General features: G+C 39.9%; 1 protein-coding gene across 4 annotated transcripts in view; it reads right to left on the reverse strand.

The window, feature by feature from the left end:
* The window catches only part of Rnf182 (ring finger protein 182), a 54,239-nt gene that overhangs the window by 17,064 nt on the left and 16,715 nt on the right, over positions 1–20,460 (reverse strand). Inside the window, exon 1 of one of the 4 annotated variants that reach the window (XM_029562626.1) lies at positions 3,070–3,095. The exons of the other annotated variants lie outside the window; for them this stretch is intronic. The gene's annotated coding sequence lies outside the window, so the exon portion shown is untranslated. Of the gene's footprint in view, positions 1–3,069; positions 3,096–20,460 lie in introns of those variants that run through there. 4 annotated transcript variants of the gene reach the window in all.

Genomic DNA, 20,460 nt, shown 5'->3' on the forward strand with positions numbered 1-20,460 from the left:
TGCCTACTCCATGACTGAGGAAAAGAAAAAGAAATAGACATTAAACTGTATTGAATTCATTTGACCCAAATGGCTTTTCTCAGCAGGCTTTTGGAGTTAATCCTAATGAACGTCTGTCACTTTGCAATAGAGACATGCAACATGGCACTGTTGACTGACATACATTCATTTAGCTGGGAAGATAAAGTAAAAAGCTGAATTTTTAAAATGGGACAAAAACTGGTATTGTATACAAAAGAAGGTAGTGAAGCTATTTGTTACGTATGAAGGTGAAGTGATTTTGTTGTGTGACTGACATATTGGATTTTCTCTTCCCCAAAGGCAAACCCAGAAGAAAACTAGCTATTTTCTTTCTCAGCTCAGGAAATAAACAACAGGCTTAAGCTAAGTTCTTAAGTTACACACACACACACACACACACACAGAATTCTTCCTATTTTTATAGTTGAGAGATAAACAGCTCAGCTGTTGGCATCAGAATTCGTCTGGAAAAATATTCATGGAAAGAAGTGAAACTTAGAAAACTTACAGTGAGCTAAGACAGAACAAGTAGATAAAGAATGCTCATCAGTCCAGCCATGCATCACTTAACAACAGAGATGCCTTCTGGGAACTGTGTCTTTACCCCGTTTTCTCATCATGTGAGCAACCTGGAGAGTGCTAGGTAGCCCAGTCCATCACTTGCATGGCCTCTTCATGGGACCGAGAGACACTGAAACGAAATGGAGAAGGCTACAGCCAGCACAATGCAGCCAACACTATGAGGGAAATTTTTATACCTGGAAGGAGCATCTTCTAAAATGATGGTTAGGAGTTTGGTATTAAGGCTGGAGCACTGGCTGCTCTTGCTGAGAACCCAGGTTTGGTTCCCAGCACCCACATGGTGGCTAACAACCATTTGTAAACTCCAGCTCCAAGGGATCCGACACCCTCTTCTGACCTCTGTGGGTATTGCACGACATGGGTATACTTACACACATGCAGGCAATATACTCATGCACATAAAATAAAAATAGCAATAAATAAAATATTTTAAAAAGAGCTTAGATTAATAAACACATAAACCAGTAATGTCACTTAGTCTCAAGTCTGATGTACTGTACATAACTGTGATACTGTACTTGTTTTGTTCATTGTTTAAGACACAGTCTTGCTGCATAGCCCAGCCTGGCCTCAAACTCTCGATCTACCTGCCATTACCTCCTGTACATCACCACGCCCAGCTGTGCTGTACTATAGCATGCCTGGTAGTAAAGTAGGTTTGTCAACACCAGCATCACCACCAATAAGAGCCATGCAATGTGCTAAGGCGCCAGGATGGCTAGGATGTCACTAGATAACAGAAAATTGTTCAACTCCATTAGCATCTTACCATGGTATATGTGGTCTACTACCAACCAAGATACCATTTTTATTACATTTTATTTATTTTATGGGGATAGGGCATGCACAGGCGACAGCACAAGTGTGGAGATCAGGAGACCACTTGTGGGAGTTGGTTCTCTCTTTCCTCAACGTGGGTTCCCAGAATCAAACTCAGGTCATCAGGCCTGAAAACAAGTGAATTTACCCTCTGAGCCATCTCACCAGTCCCAAGACACCATTTTGCATAGTGCATGACCACAGTCTCAAGCAAAAGACATCCAGTAAATATTGAGCCAAAGTAGAGACGGGGCACAGGAGGAGATAGAAATAGCGAGAAGGAGATAATTTGGGGAAGTGTTTAAACTCATATTCATTTTTTTAAAATTAATTATCTAGTAACTGAGACTCCATGAGTGATGTGCACACTCTTAAATACAACCTTGAAAAGGACACTCTCTTCTCTTGGCTTTTATATTCTGGTGTTTTTAAATTAAAAATGTTTAAACATCTTAAACATGACCACAAATATAGAAATGGAAACATCAGAGATGGAATTCTAAAAGTCATCATGAATGTAAGACTGACGGGCTATGAGCCTACCAAGGGAGTCAAAGAGAAAGAAAACGAGCAGCTGGGGATAGGAGGGGAAGAAAGGAACACGAGCAATGTGTCATGGAAAGAGAAGAGGGAGTCTGGAAGGAGTGAGGGAAGAGAAAGTCCTCTCTCAGTCCAGGTAGATAGAGTGAGCCCTGGAGGTGCGAGGAAGGTGACAGCTCACTAACATAGTGCCAAAGAGGCCACACGAAGACACAAGTGTCTGAAGGGAAGATACTCTGCGAGGACTTGGGGGTGAGAGTTTGGCTGGCGATAAGTCTGACCAGATGGAGTAACGGAGGAGAGAAGCAGGAAGGACATTAGAGCAGTGTGCTGATTTAAGTCAACTATGGATGATAAATCAGGAGAGAATGTATTGATAGGAACAATAAATGTTAAATTTGGGCTCTCTGGAAATATCGTGGGTGTTTTGTTTTGCCACTTGCCACTAATGGAAAACCAAAGGTCATTCAATCAAAGAGCAGGCTTCAGGCTAACTACATAATATGGCACTATGAAATTTAAGTGTCAGTTTTGCTTACCAATAGTGACATTGGGGTTAACAGTTTAAAAATTGGATAAAACTGCAAAAAATAATCAATTTTCTCCATTGAGCATGCACACTGTTGTTACCTAATGGAAGTGAAAACTATATCATTGGTTTTAGGGATGAAGACACAGAGTACTGATTTACTGTATAAAAACCGTGTAACTGGGATGTGGAAGTCATCCCGGTAGAGAGCACACTGCCCGCACCTTGGAGATGCCACCTGGCTGCAGGGTGGCACTAGTCATGCCCCCTCCCAGTACCCAGGGTATAAGGATGCTAGTGCATTGGATCTGTCCTAAAGCTATGGTTTCATGATGAAAATTAATGAAACCTTGATCACTTTTGGAAGATCATCATCTCAGAATGCAATTCATTCTAAAAATGAATAAAGAAAAGATACAAAAATTCACGCTGCCTTTCCTTTATACAGTTTGCTTTCCAGGTGCTTACAGAAGAAGCACTTCAATTCATGCAAAAAAAGGGAGACTGGAGAGATGGCCTACTTGGTAACATGCTTGCCACACAAGAATAAAGACCTGGGTTAAATCACTAGAACCCACCTATAAAGCCAAGTGTGGAGGCAAACACCTCAATCCCAGCACTTAGGTGGAGACAGGAGGAAGCGGGGGACTCATTTGCCAGCCAGTCTAGCAGTATCAACTCCAGGTTCAGCAGAGACCCTGTTTGAAGAACAATAGAGGAAGATACTTGATGTTGACCTCTGGCCTCCATATGCGCTCAGATAGGCATGTACAACACACACACACACACACACACAATCACATACGCACATACAAACACATACAAATAAGTAAACAAAAATATCAGAATTATAATATCTTGCAATCTTATCTTTCCTAAAATGCTTGATATGGCATATGGGTGCTGGGTTAGATGCAGAGCTGGCTGATGACCCCTGGGTTCAATGACAGAGTCCCACAGGACAAAGAGAGGGACAAGGTGTCACCTGCCTCCCGATGCCAGGCAACAGGAAGTGTCCACAGCCATCTCCAAAGTCTCCAGGCTAAAACACTGAAAATCTGATCAAATATCATTCCTGATTACCAAGTGAAGGGAGAGATGGAGGGCAGAAAAAAAACAAACTGCATCACAAGGGTACAGTTGGTTAAAATTCAAACCAAAGCAAATTCCACAGGACAAAACACCTGATGTCTTCAATTAAAAGAAAATGTAAGAGGCAAAACAATGCAGAGGGTGAACAGATGAATTAGGGAGTCTGTGAGACACATCAACTAAATGTGTGCACAGCCCTTGTTTGGATTCTGATTCTAACCCATCAACTGGGAAATTTACAAGATAATAAGGGAAATACGAATGCTTGTGGGTAAATTTGATGAGGTAAGGAATTGTTACTGTTTTCTGGTGTGATGATGGCGTTATGGTTACTTTTTAAGGCGAGTCTCCTTGTTGTTTTAAGGATGCATAGTAAGGTATTCACAGATGAAATAATATGACATCTGGTCTTTGTTTCAAAGTAATCCAGTGGGGAGAGGGGCAGATAAATGAAGCGAGATTGGCCATATGTTGGTCATTATTGAGGCTCAGTGATTAGGATAAAGGGATTCATTATACCATTTTTCTCTACTTTTGAATATATTTCAAATTATTCCATAGTAAAAGGATAAAAATAAAAGCCATTAGCAAGGCTTTCTATCTACTCCAACACTTGTGTTCATGGGTGCTTTGTTTCTCCCAGCTCCTTCCTCTGTCCATATACCACATGTATTAGTTTGTGAGGGAAATACTCATAGAGCACATTGTATAACGTGAGTCCTAGGCCAGGTATTAACAATGGCCGCAACCTTCAAGACATGAGAATGGGGGCAGGGGCAGGGCGACTCCGTTATTACAGTTCTTAAAGGCAATGATGCAGAACAAGGAGCGGAGAAGGGGCTGAGGGAAGGCCGTGTTCATGTTCCTACTGTAAGTTACAGCATTGGTAATCTCTCCTGATTGTTCACTTTTATCTCCTCAGGAGAACATTCTCTTTCTCTGAGTGCCCCTGACCAGCCCCACTTTAAAGCTGGAGGCTTCAGGCTGGAGCAATGGCTCACTGGTTAGGAGCACTGGCTGCTCTTGCTGAGGACACAGGTTCGATTCCCAACACTACTTGGTGGCTAACAACCATTCATAACACCAGTTCCAGGGGATCCAATGCCCTCTTCTGACCGCCTTGGACATTGCACACCATGGGTGAATTTACATGCATACAGGCAATACACTCATACACATAAAATGAAAATAAATGAATAAAATATTTTTTTAAAACTGGAGGCTTCTTCCGGCCTGTGCTGACAGTGAAACAGGACTCTGCCTTACTCTTGCCCATCGGATGGCTGCTTTGAAACCTCATCCTCACAGGTACACGCATACATCTGAGTACACACAGGTGCATTCCTATGAAGCCCCAACCTCTCTGTTCTACGTCTTTACCACAGCTTACCTATCCTCTGTGTGGCTAAATGGAATGAAGAGCCACACACTGTCCACACAGCAGGATCCACCAGTGTTATCTGAAGAAGAGACACCAGACAGGAGAAGGCAAACCATCAAGATGAAACTCAAGCGTAGCAGTACAAGATAGAAAATGACACAAAGGTAAAAGCAGCAGCAGCTGTTCACCACCGAAAACAGCATCAGCCGACAGGTTCTGATGTAATAGCAGTGGGAGACTTCAGTCTTTGAGGTTTTTAAGCATTCTAGTGACCACTTTAAGGTAGAAGTTTTTTAAAAGATCCATTGGTTTGGGGTTGGAGACAGTAAAGTACTAGCTATACGAGTCTGAGGACCTGAGTTAAATTCTGAGCCCTTATAAAAAAACAGTGTGCACGCATGTAATCCCAGCACTAGGGAGGCAGAGGTAGGAGGATCCCTGAGCTCACCGGCCAGCCAGTCCAGCTAATCAGTGAGCTACAGGATCAGTGAGACCCTGTCTCAGAAAATAAGCTGGAGAGTGATTGAGGAAGAAACTTGACATGGGGACACACACACACACACACATACACGGTTCATTTGTTTCCTCTGTGTTGATGTTTCTGTGACATTTGTCAACTTACTGTCAGTTAACCTTTGCCCAATCTGGTGTGGGGGGCACACTACAGTGTTCTGGTGGAGTCAGACAGCAGGCCTTGAACAAGAAAGCTCAGCCAAACCACCTGTCCCAGCTGTTGCGAGTACTCCTGGGTTGCCTCCAGTCCCCCAAGAGTGATTCCAACCACAAGAGGAATCTTGGAAGGAATACCCAGACAACACTGTGGCTGTTTAGTCCAAATAAATACATGGTGTGTTAGCCACTTCTGAAGGGAAAGCCCCAAATTGGGCCACAGTAACTCTGTCTAAATTGAAGTCAGCTCTTGCTAACGAACAGGTGCTGGGATCCTGAGTAATCCCTCAGGTAAATCATATCACCTTTCTGGGTCATGGCTTTTCATCCGAGAAACTGAGACTCAGTACTTGGTAGCTACAGGCTTTCACACCCCACAGATGGGGCTCTATGGGGATCAGAAGTGGATCAAGTGATAGCAGGAAGCACCTGTGCCTCCCACAGTCTTCCTGCTTAGTGTTTACTGGGCATCCCCCAAATTTCCTTCTTAGGATCAGCACACAGTAAGCAGCTTCTCTCAGTGTTGACTGCCATCCACATAAATGACTTCTAAGAAAAGCAAACTGCTGTGTAACACAGCATAGAACACATGCTGAAGATTAGAAAAGGGTGCTTTGAAGTAAAAAAGACCTGAGTTTGGATTCCACCCCCCACCAGTCACTCATAGGACCTTGAATGTGTGATTTAAAACATCTGAGCCTGTGTCCCTTACTGTTAACATGGAGACAATACTAACCTCACAGATTTGCTGAAAGGAGTTAAGTCAGAACAACATACACACACACACACACACAAGGTGACCAGCTTTAGACACTAAATTCTTCTGGGTGTCCTCATATCTACCCCATTTCTGGTTTCACCCTGGATTTACACTCATAAAATCACCACTACATAGCCTAGGTCATTAACAAATGATCCTGTCCTGGATTAAACTCTTAATGAGGCTCCTTTGAACCCATCTTCTCACTAAGTCTCAATGGACTGGAACTTTACCACAAACCATTTCATCCACCTACACTAAGACTTGAGCAAACACCAGCACAGTTTCTATCCGTTCAAGGCCTTGCCCCCTGCATGGCACCCACCCTACAATGCCTGCCTGTGAAAGCTCAGTGCTGTCAAAATAATTTACTGCTCTTCCAGCCAATACCTGTTGGTAGGTCCCTGGCTTCGCTTTTCTATAGCCTTAGTCTTTTTTAAGACACTAGGAATTATAAATCTTCCCCTTACCCCCTTTTTGGACTGGGGACAGCTTGGTGGTAGAGTGTTTATCTAGCATTTGTAAAACTGGGTTCCAGGCCTACCACTAAACACAAAACAAACAAAAAACACAGCTGAGATATGGATCTACCACCTAGTGTGTCTCCTCAAGAACCCATCTCCCTGTAATGTGCACACGTAAGTGATGCCTCTCTAATCCGTCAGTTCTCCTTGGTGAGTGAGCAAGATCCTAGCTTCAGTGGGTATCTTGTTCTAATTTGCAAATCTACTTATGTCCAAAGGTCAGAGGAACTTGATTCTCCTCCAAACAAACACCCCCCTTAACATCCATTAGTACCTCTCCTTTAGCATACCTCAGCATTAGAAAGGTCTTTGCCTTCTGCTTAGGTGGAGTTGAGCTCTGCTTACAATCAGGTCTCTCCCCTCTACTTCTTCCTGCTCAACTATTGATGGCTGATGGGTTCTAGGGAAGGGGAGACATCCTTTACAGTCACTACTCACTGAGACCACCAGATTCCATAATCAGTTCCAAACAGATGGCCCTGGTTAAATTCACAGAGTCACGAAACAAAACCCAAAGACATGAATGAGAGAAAGGGACTTGTAGGGAGGCGGTGGGAGGGTAAAAGGGGTTCAGTGGGGTTCAGAGAGGGTGGGGGTGACAACATACTGTGCACATACATCAAATTGTCAAAGAATTTAGTAAAAGTTAAAAGAAGAAAAAATAGTTTACAAATTTATCTTACTACAAGAAATAATGAGAAACTCTCTGGCATTTCAAGGCCAAAAATATAGTAACACCAAGGTAATATCCTTCTATTCAGAATAGTTTCATATCTTAGCTATCAGTAGATATTGAGTATAATTTTACAAAACTATTTTCTGCCTTTCCTGTCTATGTGTCTTGAAGTCTTTTTCTTTATTCCCAAATATGAAACTTAGAGGAAAATTTTACACTATCAAGTATCTGTCTGACAGCCTACATCAAATACACTAATGATGCTAAAAAATGGCTTTAGGGTTCCACTTCCATCTAGAGAGAGTTTACATCAGACAGCCTTCCCATGAACAAGCCTAAGAAAACAAAATTACAAAAGCACAAATGATCCTGTAGGTTGGACAGCAACCAAAGCACCCAGTGAGGCCAAGGCCTTGGAGCAAAGCGACGTGCTCTGAAGTGAACTAGATATTCTGTCTGCTGCTTTGGAACTTCCATTTTACTAGCACATTTGGGGGCTAAAGGCCTAAAAGCAGCATTTTGAGTATTTTAGCTCACTATATCGGACATTCCAAACTTTTAATTCAGGTTTGCCGAAGCCCCTAGAAGAGCCAAGATCCTAAGGAAAGGGGAAGTGTGGAGAAGCAAGACCAATGCGATGCTTGACGTTTCCTTCCAAGAGTGCTAAGTGGTGACACACAAAAAAGCAAACCATGACAAACATGAATCAGAACCCTAAGTGGAGTTTTGGTGGATCTACAGAGCTGGGGGCAAAAAAGGCAGAGTAAGTTAAACAGGGAGAAAGGCTTACTAGACACCTTTCTATGCTCCATAAACAAAACAAAACCCAAAGAAAACAGCCCTCAGAAAGAAGAACATCCTGGGGCTGGAGCGATGCCTCAGCAGTTAAGAGCATTCACTTCTCTTACAGAAGACCTGGGTTCAATTCCCAGAACCCACATGGCAGCTAACAACCAGCCATAACTCCAGTTCCAAGGGATCCATGTCCTCTTCTGACCTCTGAGGGCATCGCATGACACAGGTACACTTATGCATATGCAAGCAATACACTCACACACATAAAATTAAAATAATAAAAAATAAAAAGAATGGAATCTGGAATTGAATCTTTTTCATCTATGGAAGAATCAAAATGACCCCTGCAGTGTCATTCAGAAGAAAATGTAATGTCCTCTGAAGACAGACACAATCTAGCGCCTCCACAGTTTTTCAACTTTAATTTCTTAGTTCTATTTTTTATTAAAAGTCCACAAATGGCCAGGTATGACAATCCATACCTGTAATCCCAGTATTCAAGATGCTAAAAAGCAGGAGAATCTTGAGTTTGAGGTCAACCTGGGTGATACACAAGATCTTATCTCAACAACAACAGAGAACCGTGCATGATTGGAGACTACGCCAAATGGCCAAGACCCGAAAGAAGGGTGACAGCAAAGAGAAAAGAGCTCAGACACTGAAGTTACCACACAGGGGACTCAGACACTGAAGTTACCACAGAGGGACACTAGAAGAATGTTGAAATGTTCAAGAAAACAGATGACAAATGAAAAATGTCAGCAGAGAGTCAGAATTTGGTTTTTTGTTTTGGTCTTTGCGAGACAGGGTCTCCCTGTAGCTTCAGCTGTCCTGGAACTCACTATGTAGACCAGGCTGGCCTTGATCTCACAGAAATCCGCCTGCCTCTAAAAGAAAGAGAATTGAGCAAAAAAAAAAAAATGTAGCACTCTAAAATACAATAACTGAGACAGATTGGCCTCAGTGTAACAGAGAAAGGCAGCTGACAAGCCTCTCACCACAAAAAGCAATAACAAACCTAGACAGGCCTGTCAAGGACAGCTAGCTGGAACCCCGGCTCACTGGTAGGCAATTCATCTAGCATGTGCAAGGCCCTGGGTTTGCTCTCCAGCAGTGCCAAGGAAAAGGATGATTCTTTCAGCACTCTGGAATTTTCGCATATAACAAACTAGGCAACATTCAATTATGTAAACTTAATGAACTTTGGGTAGCACAAATCAGTCATGTTTCTGTCTGGGGCTGCTCCCATTTCATCATGCTCCCCCTACCCTCAATATGGCATTCCACCAGGGTATAACAGACCATCCAAACCAGCTTCAATGTCATTGACAAGGAGGACTGCTTGCTCGGAAGGGTTGGCTGAGATGGTGATGTTAGTCACAGGCTGCTAGAAAGAGACAGCAGTTCTTCTACCCTAAGATTGTTTGAGCGAGTCACAGACTAACCAGATATGAAACATGGTATGCTCGATGTGAGGACTGTCAGAAGAGGTTTGAAAGTCTCCCTAGGTAGGCAAGGTTGACCAGATGGTGGGCATATGTAGAGACCAGAGTGAGTCTAAGCCATTCTCACATGCCTGGTCAACACAGTCTGAACATGTGCACACAGAGCACACAGGAGTGCTCACTGGAAGAAAATACAACACCCTAGACGTTGGAGGAACTCTCTATTTCACATGCAGAGACATCCATAGAAAAGAAGAGCATCAAGAATTGAGAGATTTGAGCACAGGCTCCAAGCAGACATGGGAGAGACCCTTACGTAGCTGGGCTTTACATTTTCTTTAAGCAAGAAAAGCTAATCAGAGACATTAACAGCCAAGAATTATGGGGAAGACAGATCTCAAAACTTCAGGACAGGACTGGCAAGATGGCTCAGAGGGTAAAGGTGCTTGCTGCTGAGCCTGAGAACCCTAGTTTCATTCCTGGGACCCACATAGTAGAAGGAGAGCACCAACTCCCACAAGCTGTCCTCTGACCTCCACACATTTACCATTGCATGGGTATGTGGCCACCCTCCTAACTCCCCTCACATACAAATAAATAAATAAATAAATAAATAAATAAATAAATAAATAAATAAATAAATTTAAACATAATAAAATTTCTGTGTTAAGCATAAGACAAAGAAAAATGAACATTTTTTCCTATTTCTAAATTTGTACAATTTTTTTGAGATTCATAAAAAAATTTAACTTAGGACAGCTAAGCTACCAAACACATGACACCCATTGCCACCACCCCCATAGGGAAATGAATCATAACATAGAGTTGTTAAAATACATCACTCAAAGTGATCAGCATTCAACAAAAAGAAATAAGAAAGAACCCACACTCAGGAGAAAAAGTAGTAAAAACTATGTGTCTTCCAAAATATTGTTATAGGAACTGTTTTTGCAAGTTTACAAAATTAAAGTGTGAGATCAATGAATCCGCTAATGGAAAATAGAAGGTGTTTAAAAGACCCAAAACAAAACCCAGAAGTTGAAAAATTACAGTAAGTGAAATAAAAATTCAACATAGGTACTCAACAGTACATTTCAGGTGGCAAAATAAAGAAATACTATCTAATCTAAAGAACAGAGAGAAAAAAAATCGAAGGAAGGAAGGAGGGAGGGAGGGAGGGGAAAAAGGAAGGAGGGAAGAATGAAGGAAAAGAGAAGAGAGCTGAAGGGAGGAAAAATCAGGAAAGACTTTTTGTAACATTGTTACTCTTTGAGAAGGCTATAAATGTGTTATCATATTTTCCTTCCCTCCTTTTGTAAACATGTTGGGCAAATAAATCCTCAAAACTGATGTAAAATTAATTTATTGATCAAAAAGTTAAATCGACTGAAGAGGAACACAGAGATCTATGCAAAAACACACCAGAGCTAAACTTGCTTAAAGATAGAAAGAAAAGTCTTGATCAAGAGAAGTTGTCACAGAGGACCAGTGGGATCAACAATGGACTTCTCAGCAAAGCCAGGGGAGGCAGGTGGTGGAATGACATACTCAAAATTTTGGGAAATAGCTCTCAACTAATTGAGGGCAACTCTTCTTCCAAGTAAAGATTTTGAAAACAGACATTTCTAGACAAACAAGGATGTGGAAAATTGTTATTAAAAGGCTTGGCTTACAAGAAATACTGGAAATCCCTTCATGATGACATCAGACATTAATCTGAATCCACAGCAAGAAATGAAGAGTACCCTAAATGTGAAATATGGAGATTAGTGCAATTGTTTAGTTTTAGACAAATATAGGTGTAATGCATACAAGAATAAGAATCCAAAAGGAAAGGGGAGAAGAGGTACCATGTTCATATGGATCGACTATGGATTGGTCCAAACCCCTCTGGTTACTACTAAGAAAATAACAAACCAGAAAACAAAACAGACTATTTAAATGGCCCTCTAAAAAAGCAGGAATGAGGGCTGGAGAGATGGCTCAGCAGTTAAGAACACTGGTGGTTCTTGCAGAAGAGCCAGGTTCGAATCCCAGCACACACATGGCAGCTAACAACTGTCCGTAACTCCAGTTGCAGGAGATCTGCCGGTTTCTTCTGTCCTCCATGGGCAATGCACAACACGGGTGCACTTACCTACATGCAGGCAATTTACGTATATACACAAAATAAAAATAATAAATAAAATACTTTTTAAAAGCAGGAATGAAATGAAAAAAGTACAAATAGGAATACATAGGACAGAAATACAAGAATGCCAGGTTTAAAATGATACCCTAACTATATTAAATGTGAATGAATTAGGCATTCTGCTCCAAAGACAGACTGGCTGCCTGGAAAAAGAAGCACAAGTGAACCAGATTCAGTCTACAAAGTCCATCATGATTCTAACATACAAATGGGTTGGAAATCAGAGAGGAGAATGACATGCCAGGCAAACAGTAATTCCAGGAGCTGAGATGATTGGACCGAGGTCAAATAAAACACACTTTAAAGAAGTATCATGAAGGCCAAAAAGAAGACCTCATAGCAATAAACAAATCAACACACAGGAAGATATAATACAAATGCATATGCAATTAATAATAGAACTCTAAAACTCATAGGCAATATCTGACACACTGAGAAAACGACTCCAAAATTCAACAATAACGGCTAAAGATTTCAATACCTCATTCTCAGTAACTGACAGCACATTTAGGTAAAAAAAAAAAATCAGTAAACACTTCAAATTATCAACTAAATTGACCTAACTAACATTAGAAAACCCTACTCAACGACTGCAGAATATATATGAGATACTGTTTGGGGTAAAACATCTTCTGGTCCACAAAAGAATCAAGAACTTTAAGTTTAAAAATCATATAAAATATATTTTAGCCAGGTGTGGTGGCGCAGGCCTGTAGTCCAGCACTCAGGAGGCAGAGGCAGATGGATCTCTGTGAGTTCAAGGCCAGCCTGGTCTATATAGTGAGTTCCAGGACAGCTGGGCTACTGGGAGACCCTGTCTCAAAAAAAAGTAACAAAAAACAAACAAACAAACAAACAAACAAACAAAAACCATGACCGGAGAGATGGCGCAGCAGTTAAAAGAACACTGGTTGTTCTTACAGAAGACCCAGGTTTGAATCCCAGCACCCACATGACCCACATGGCAGCTAACAACTGTCCATAACTCCAGTCCCAGGGGATCCAAAAGCCTCTTCTAACCTCCATGGGCACTGCACGACATGGGTGGACTTACCTACATGCAGGCAATACATGCATACACACAAAATAATTTGGATAACTATCAAATTTTTGGAAATGAAACAATGTACATTTTTAAGGCTCAAGAATTAAAGAAAATAATCAAAAAGGAACTTGAAACATGTTTAACCAAATGAAAAATGAAAGAATAAAAATATCAAAAAACTTCAGGCTATAAAGAAAACTTCCTAGATAAAATTTTACAACTATATTATCTAATTAGAAAAGAAGCAGTCTTAAATCTTGGGGGGCAGGGGGCAAAGAGTGGAGAACATAAAGTAGAGAGAACCACAAGGCCACAGTTATAAACTAAAATAAACAGAATTGGAAAAGCCCTTATTTAAACTGACCAAGAAAATAGAACAGAAAAATAAATACCAAACATACAAAGTCAGAACCATTACTTCTGGTCTATGGAAATTAGGTGAGATGGACAATTTCCTAAAAATCCTCCAACTGCCAAAAAAATTATTTTAATAATAGCCTATCTGAATAGACCTACTGATAACTAAAAATCTTCCCACAAAGTAAATCTAAAGGTCAAATGGCTTCACTAGAAAATTCTATCAAGTATTTAGAGAAGAAATAAAACCCATTCTTAACAAGCTCTTTCAGAATAGAGAGGAGGAAACACTTCTGAACTTGTCTTATGAGGTCAGTATCACCTCGATTCCAAAGCCACATGGGATATCAAAAGAAAACTACAGAACACTGTCCATGAACACAGACATAAAAGTCTTTTTAGAAAGTATTAAAGACAAAATTTAGCAACACAGGAAAAGTAGAACATCCTTGTGCAGATGGAACAAGTGAGACACAGCTCTGGAAAACCCACTGATGTGATCAACCATATTAAGAGAAGAAAAGGGGAAAGTGTAGGATCATCTCCATAACATGCACAAAAACACTTAAGAAAATCAAACATCCACTGGTAACTTTCAAGTTGTCAAACTAAATATACAACCACCCTCAACCTAGCAAGGAACACCATGAAAAAATGAGATCTAATATGATATTATAATGGTCACAGACTAAATGCTTCCCCTTCAAGTTCAAGGGCAAAGCACGGATGTCTGTTTTTACCACTGAGCAGGGTATGGATGTCCTCTGTGCACCTTTAATTCAACACTGTGGAGGAAGTGCAGCTCATGCAATAAGGGGGGAGGGACGGAAGGAGATGAAGGGAAAGCAGGAAGGACCAACTGATGAAGCAGAAAAGAAAAAAAGTACCTGGATCAGAAAGGCGGGGAAGAAGAACTACTTTTATCTGCAGAGTACCTGGTCTTACGCAGACTGTCATAGGAAACGCCAAACAATTCTAAGGAACAATAAGTGAATTTAGCAAGGTTGCAGGTCGTAGGACCAAACACGAGACTCAGTTCTATTTCTGTACAATACCCACAAGCTAGTCAGATGCTATACAATAGCAAGTAATAATCCAAAAGACTAAAATCAAACAATGTAATTCATAATGGCATCAAAAAGAATAAAATCCTAATGAACAGACCCAGCAGAAGAAGTGCTAGACTCATACTCTGAAAGATGACAAAATTATACTTATGAACAATGCAAAAGGCCTACAACGTGGAAAGGCTTTCCATATTCAGGAACTGGAAAACTCAACATTGCTAAAATGTCAATTTTCCTCAAATGATCTGGGGATTCAGCACAACTTGTAGCAAAATCTCAGCAGGGACATTTTTGGTATAAATTAGTAAATTTAATATTCATATGGGAATGTGTACAATCTAGGATAACCAATTTTGAGAAAAAACTAAATTAGAAGATTATACTTCTTAATTTCACATTTCAAAAAATATTTATTTTTATTTATGTGTATGTGCCTGTGTGAGTTTATGTGAACTATATATGCATGAAGGTGACTGCAGAGGCCAGAAGAGGGCATCAGACCCCTTGGAACATGGGTTCTGGGTCCGCTACAAGAGTAGTATGTGCTCCTAACCACTTAGTCATTTCTCTAGCCCTTCAATTTTAAATTTTAATATAAGGTGATGATGTGACACAGGATGAAAAAACATGTGAGTAGATGGACAGATGATAGATTGGGTGGATGGATAGAAAGAAATATAGATATTAATAGAGATAGAGATGTTAATGTATATTAATATAGATAGATCAGAATTAAAAGCCTAGAAATGATTACAGACGTGCTACCACACCTCACTGTCAATTCATTCTTAACAAAGACACTAAAACAATTAAATGACAAAATTATAATCCTTTCAAGAAAGGTTGCAGGAAAATGAATCTATATGTGCAAATAAAGATAAAGACTTTTAACGTATACAACGTTTAAAAATAAACTGAAAATGGGCAATAAAGTGTAAATGTTACACTTGTAAAACTTGGAGATATAAAAACTCTTAGAACTTCACATTAAGCATCAAGTTCTTCGAATAATGCTAAGAGTATGCCACAGAAGACTATATTAATAACTGGAACTGAATTAAAATTAAAGACATCTACATCTTTAAAGAAGGCACTATTAAGAAAATCACAAGATTAGCCATAGATTCAGGAAAATGACTGTAAATAATATATCTAACAAAGACCTTGTATTCAGAAGATACAAAAGTTTAAGCAGATAGTTAATATGTCAATATGGGCAGGAGAGATGTATATATACATGCCAAGCATGACAACTTAAATTCAATCCCAAAACCCATATGGTGGAAGGAGAGAACAGATTCTCTGAGTTGTCCTCTGACCTCTACTCCTGATATCTCTATCTCCTTCTCTCCCTCTCCCTCTCTCAATCTCTCTCTCTCTCTCTCTCTCTCTCTCTCTCTCTCTCTCTCTCTCTCTCTCTCTCTCCCTCACACACACACACACAGGGATTACCAAAACAAATTATATATATATGTATATGTATATATATATACACTATATATTTATATGTGTATATATGTATATATAATGACACATATATATTAATGGTCATATTCAAGATATGCAATAACTAGAGACAACTGTCACTAACTGGTGAAAGGATAAACAGACTATGATATATGCATACAATAGAATACTACTCAACAACAAAAAGGAGTAAGATAACAATCTAGATTACAGCGTGCAAGAGCATCCTGAGTCTCAACCACAACAAGCCAAATGAAAGAAGCCATAGGCAAAGACTACATAGCATACAATTCACTACAGGTTATATCAATAGAAAAGGCACTTTTGTCTTTTACAGAATGGCTGGAGGATGTAGGTCAGTGGTAGAGCACTTGACTACCTTTCCAATGCCCACAAAAAAACAGCGATGGTGGCCCGAGGTCGGGGTGGGAGCTGAGATTGTGGAAGCATGCAACTGCACGCTGTGGGGATCTACAAAAATGCCCTGACGCTCAGTGGTGAGCATGGCTGCAGAAGTCCATAAATTTAACATCAATGAACTGCACTGTTATGATGGGTAAATCCCATGGTATTTCACCTCCATGAAACTGAGTAGACATCAAGAGCTTACCAAAAATTAGAAAATTTCCAAACCTAATCAAAGGGGAAAAATGACAAAGGAAAATGCAGAAAAGAGTTCAAGCCAAAATGAACAAAGTACAAAGGTCCAGCGAAGTTCACACATCCAGGAGAGGAGAGACACTGGGTTAGACAAAGCACTGTTTGCTGGGGCAACCGCCAAGAATGTTCCAGAAGCTCTCTGTGATCCTCAAGTGGGGAGAATGTAGAGGAAAGGTGCCTGTGGGCATCATAATAGAACCCAAACCCCAAACAAAGAGGTTTAAACTGAGAAAAAAAGGCACATTGCCTTCAAAGGACCAACCACGAGACCAACAGCTGCTCTCTCAACCAAAAAGGGGGAGGGGGAGACCAGGACACATGACGTCACATCTTTAAAGCAATAAAAGAAACTGGCAACCTAGACTTCTATTAAGAAAACATAAATAAAATTCCAAAACCTAAAGTGGAAACTGGAAATATTATACAGATGAATTCTTCCATTAGTAAGAAAATAACCTCAGAGGGAAACATACACTTACATGCAGAAATGAAGAGAAATAATAAATATAAATAAATTCTATTCACAACAATAATGTGTCCTGTGACTTAAATCACTTGTGGAATTAAAATAAACGACAGAAATAAAGCTAAACAAAGTCAGGAGTTTTATGGATTGGAAGTAGTCGGAAGACACTACAGCCTTGAGGAAGAGGCTAAAATACTAATTTAGAGAAATTCAAAGGGAAAAGCAGATGCCATGATCCCTGGCATAACAGCACAGAAGCGGATAACCAGTAAGTCCACAGGGAAGAAGACTCCGTGACACTGGGTTAATCACAAATGCAAGAGGGGCTAAAAGAACTTAGGCTTATGAAAGCGCTAGAAAACCAACAGAAACAAAAACCCAAATATATCATCAACTACTTTAAACATAAATGGACTACCGGTTGCTCTGAAGAGTGTCAGAAGGGGTAAATAAATAAAAACCAACTATATGCTGCTCATAAAAAAGTCAAAGAAGCTATGCCAAGGAAAGAGCTTGTGTGTTTGGTCTTGGTAATATATATTAAGATATGTAGAGTTCTGCCTTGATGGTGACCTTTATTTGTTTTAAATAGAAAGTAGAGGGCCGAGTCTCATCAGATGAAGATTTAAAACTGACAGAGCTCCTACGATACTACATGTTAAACATAGAGGCTGCAAAGGTAAGGTGGTATTGTTGTTTAATCTATTAACAGTGTTAGTTCATGTAAACACTAACCAAAGGAAAGCTGGTGAACACCGAGATCAGATATCCAGACTTAAGTCAGGAATCATTAGGAGAACTAAAGACAGGCATTTATGTATGTATGTATGTATGTATGTATGTATGTATGTATGTATTTGGCCTTTTTTTGAGACAGAATCTCCCTGTAGCCCCAGCTGACCTGGAACTCAATATGCAGACCAGGCTGGCCTTGAACTCATAGATATATCTGCCTGCTTCTGCCATCCAAGTGCTGGGATTAAAGACATGCACCACCACGCCCAGCAAGAGAGGCATTTAATATGAGTTAAACACACCAAGAAACTACTGTAAAATGTGTATGCATCTAATAATATACTCTCACGTACGTATGACAGATGACAGAATGAAAAGGAGAAAACAACATATTCATTATCATAATGAGATTTGGCTTAACTTTCTCAAAACTGAGAGACTAATCGGACAAAAACTGTTTCATCAAGTCAGAACTCAACAAAAAGATCCTTAGAATATCCCAAATAATTGAAAATTAAGCACTAAATGAGCAAATAACCTCTAAGTGAAAGAGAAAAGCAGACAGTATGTTAGAATACACTGAGCAGAAAAATAAAGGTAAGACTAAAAGGATGCTTTTAAAACCACGCTTTAAAGGAAAGCACAGAGCTCCGGATGCATGCATTAGAAAAGAAAACAGACTGAAAGTCAGTAATGTAAGTGCTATGCTCACAAAGCCCGAAGAAATAAGCCAGAAACAGAAATTAACAAATCAGAAAATAAGCACACAGCAGCAGAGAGAAGAAGAAAAACAGTCAAAACGGGCTCACCGAGAAAACGATAAATTTGATAAGCTCTCATGCAAGAGCGAGCAAGGGCAAAAAGGCACAAACTGTCACTATCAGGGATCACTACACACATTTTAAAACTTGAGAAGGTTTTATTATTATCAATTTGTATTCAGAAATTTGAACATTTAGACTGTGGCAAAATGCCTTAAAAAGAGAAATCAACCAAACATTACAGAAATAACAGAATACTTTACATCTGTATTTATTAATATAAATTATCTAATTTAGAACTCTCCTACAGAGAAAATTCTAGAACAAGTGGCTTTAATGATGAATTCTTTCACACATTTCAGAGTGAATAAACCAAATCTCTTCCGGCGAACTGAACCACAAGATAGGATAGTACACTTCCCAACTAGTTGTATAAGACCAGCATATTCTTAACACCCGACAAGGCGTGGAGGTGGACAAGGAAGGCCAATCAATGGACATAAAAATCTCAGACAAAATATTAGCAAACTGAGTCAAACAAAACACAGAAACCACTGGGTTGGACTGGTGACAGAGGTAGAAGGCTGCTCCATCTTTTGCTTGGATCATGGCCACCATATTGACAAAGTGAAGGAGAGACACATGATCATCTCAATACATGCAGAAAAAGTGTTTGATTAAACTCAGTATCTGTTCATGATTAAAATTATGATTGAATTAGAAATGAGATTTTCCTTACTCAAATAACAAAGTTTCAATAACACTTATATACAAATGCCATACGTAAATACTGAAAGCCTTTCCTGAAATTGAGTGTAAGATAAACACATACTTGAGATAACTGAGGTCATAACTAGTTACAATGGGGGAGTAAAAGCTGTAAGGATTGGACAAGAAAAAAAGAAAACTCCAAACCCACTGCATAGGACGATACACAGACAGAAAATGCAAATGATTCTACAACTATTAAGGTTAAACAGTGAATTAGCAAAATCCACAGAGTCCAGGAAACTGACAGAAATCTGTTACATACACAAGCAGAACAATTAGAAAACAAAACTTTAAAAGGTGTCGTTCACAGCAACAAACAGAATCAATGGGATAAAAAATGTGCAGGAATTCAATAAAGAGAATCTCTGAAGATAAGAGAGAAATTAAAGACAATCAAATAAGATGGAGAGCCATGTTGGCTTCATCGATGAGAAGCTCCAATAATGTAAAGATGTCAACTCACCTAAATAGAGCTACATGCACAGAGCAATCCCAATCAACTCTCGGAGAGAGAGACAGACAGACAGAGATAGAGACAGAGAGTGCCAACAGGGTGATTGTGCAAATTATATGTGTGTGTGTGTATGCATGTATGTATCTCCAAACATTACAAATAGACTAAGCAGAAACAAAGAAGAAACTTCAGTACTCTTCCTGACATCAGTACTACAAAAACTTAAGACAGTTTCATTAGGAAAATAGCTCAACAAGACAGAATATAGGGGCCAGAAGCAGACTCACAAGCATCCAAGTAATCCGCAATTTAGTGGAGCAAGGATGACATTTCCAGTAAGTAATCCTAGGTCAATAAATATTTCATAAGGAAATATTAATATTAACCTAAACTCACACCATATACACACACAGAAAAAAGAAACTCAATTCCAAATGGTCATAGATGTAAATGTGAAAAAGTAAAATAATAAACTTGATAGCAGGGACTGGAGAGATGGCTCAGCAGTTAACAGCACTAGCTGCTCTTGCAGAGGACTGGGGTTCGGTTCCCAGCACCCAGATGGTGACTAACAACCATCTGTTAGAACTCCAGTTCTAAGGGGTCAGACACCGTCTTCTGACCTCCACAGGCATTGCACAGCACCAGTGCAC

The sequence above is a fragment of the Nannospalax galili genome, unplaced genomic scaffold, assembly GCF_000622305.1.
Source record: "Nannospalax galili isolate Female #2095 unplaced genomic scaffold, S.galili_v1.0 scaffold30, whole genome shotgun sequence".
NCBI lineage: Eukaryota > Metazoa > Chordata > Mammalia > Rodentia > Spalacidae > Nannospalax > Nannospalax galili.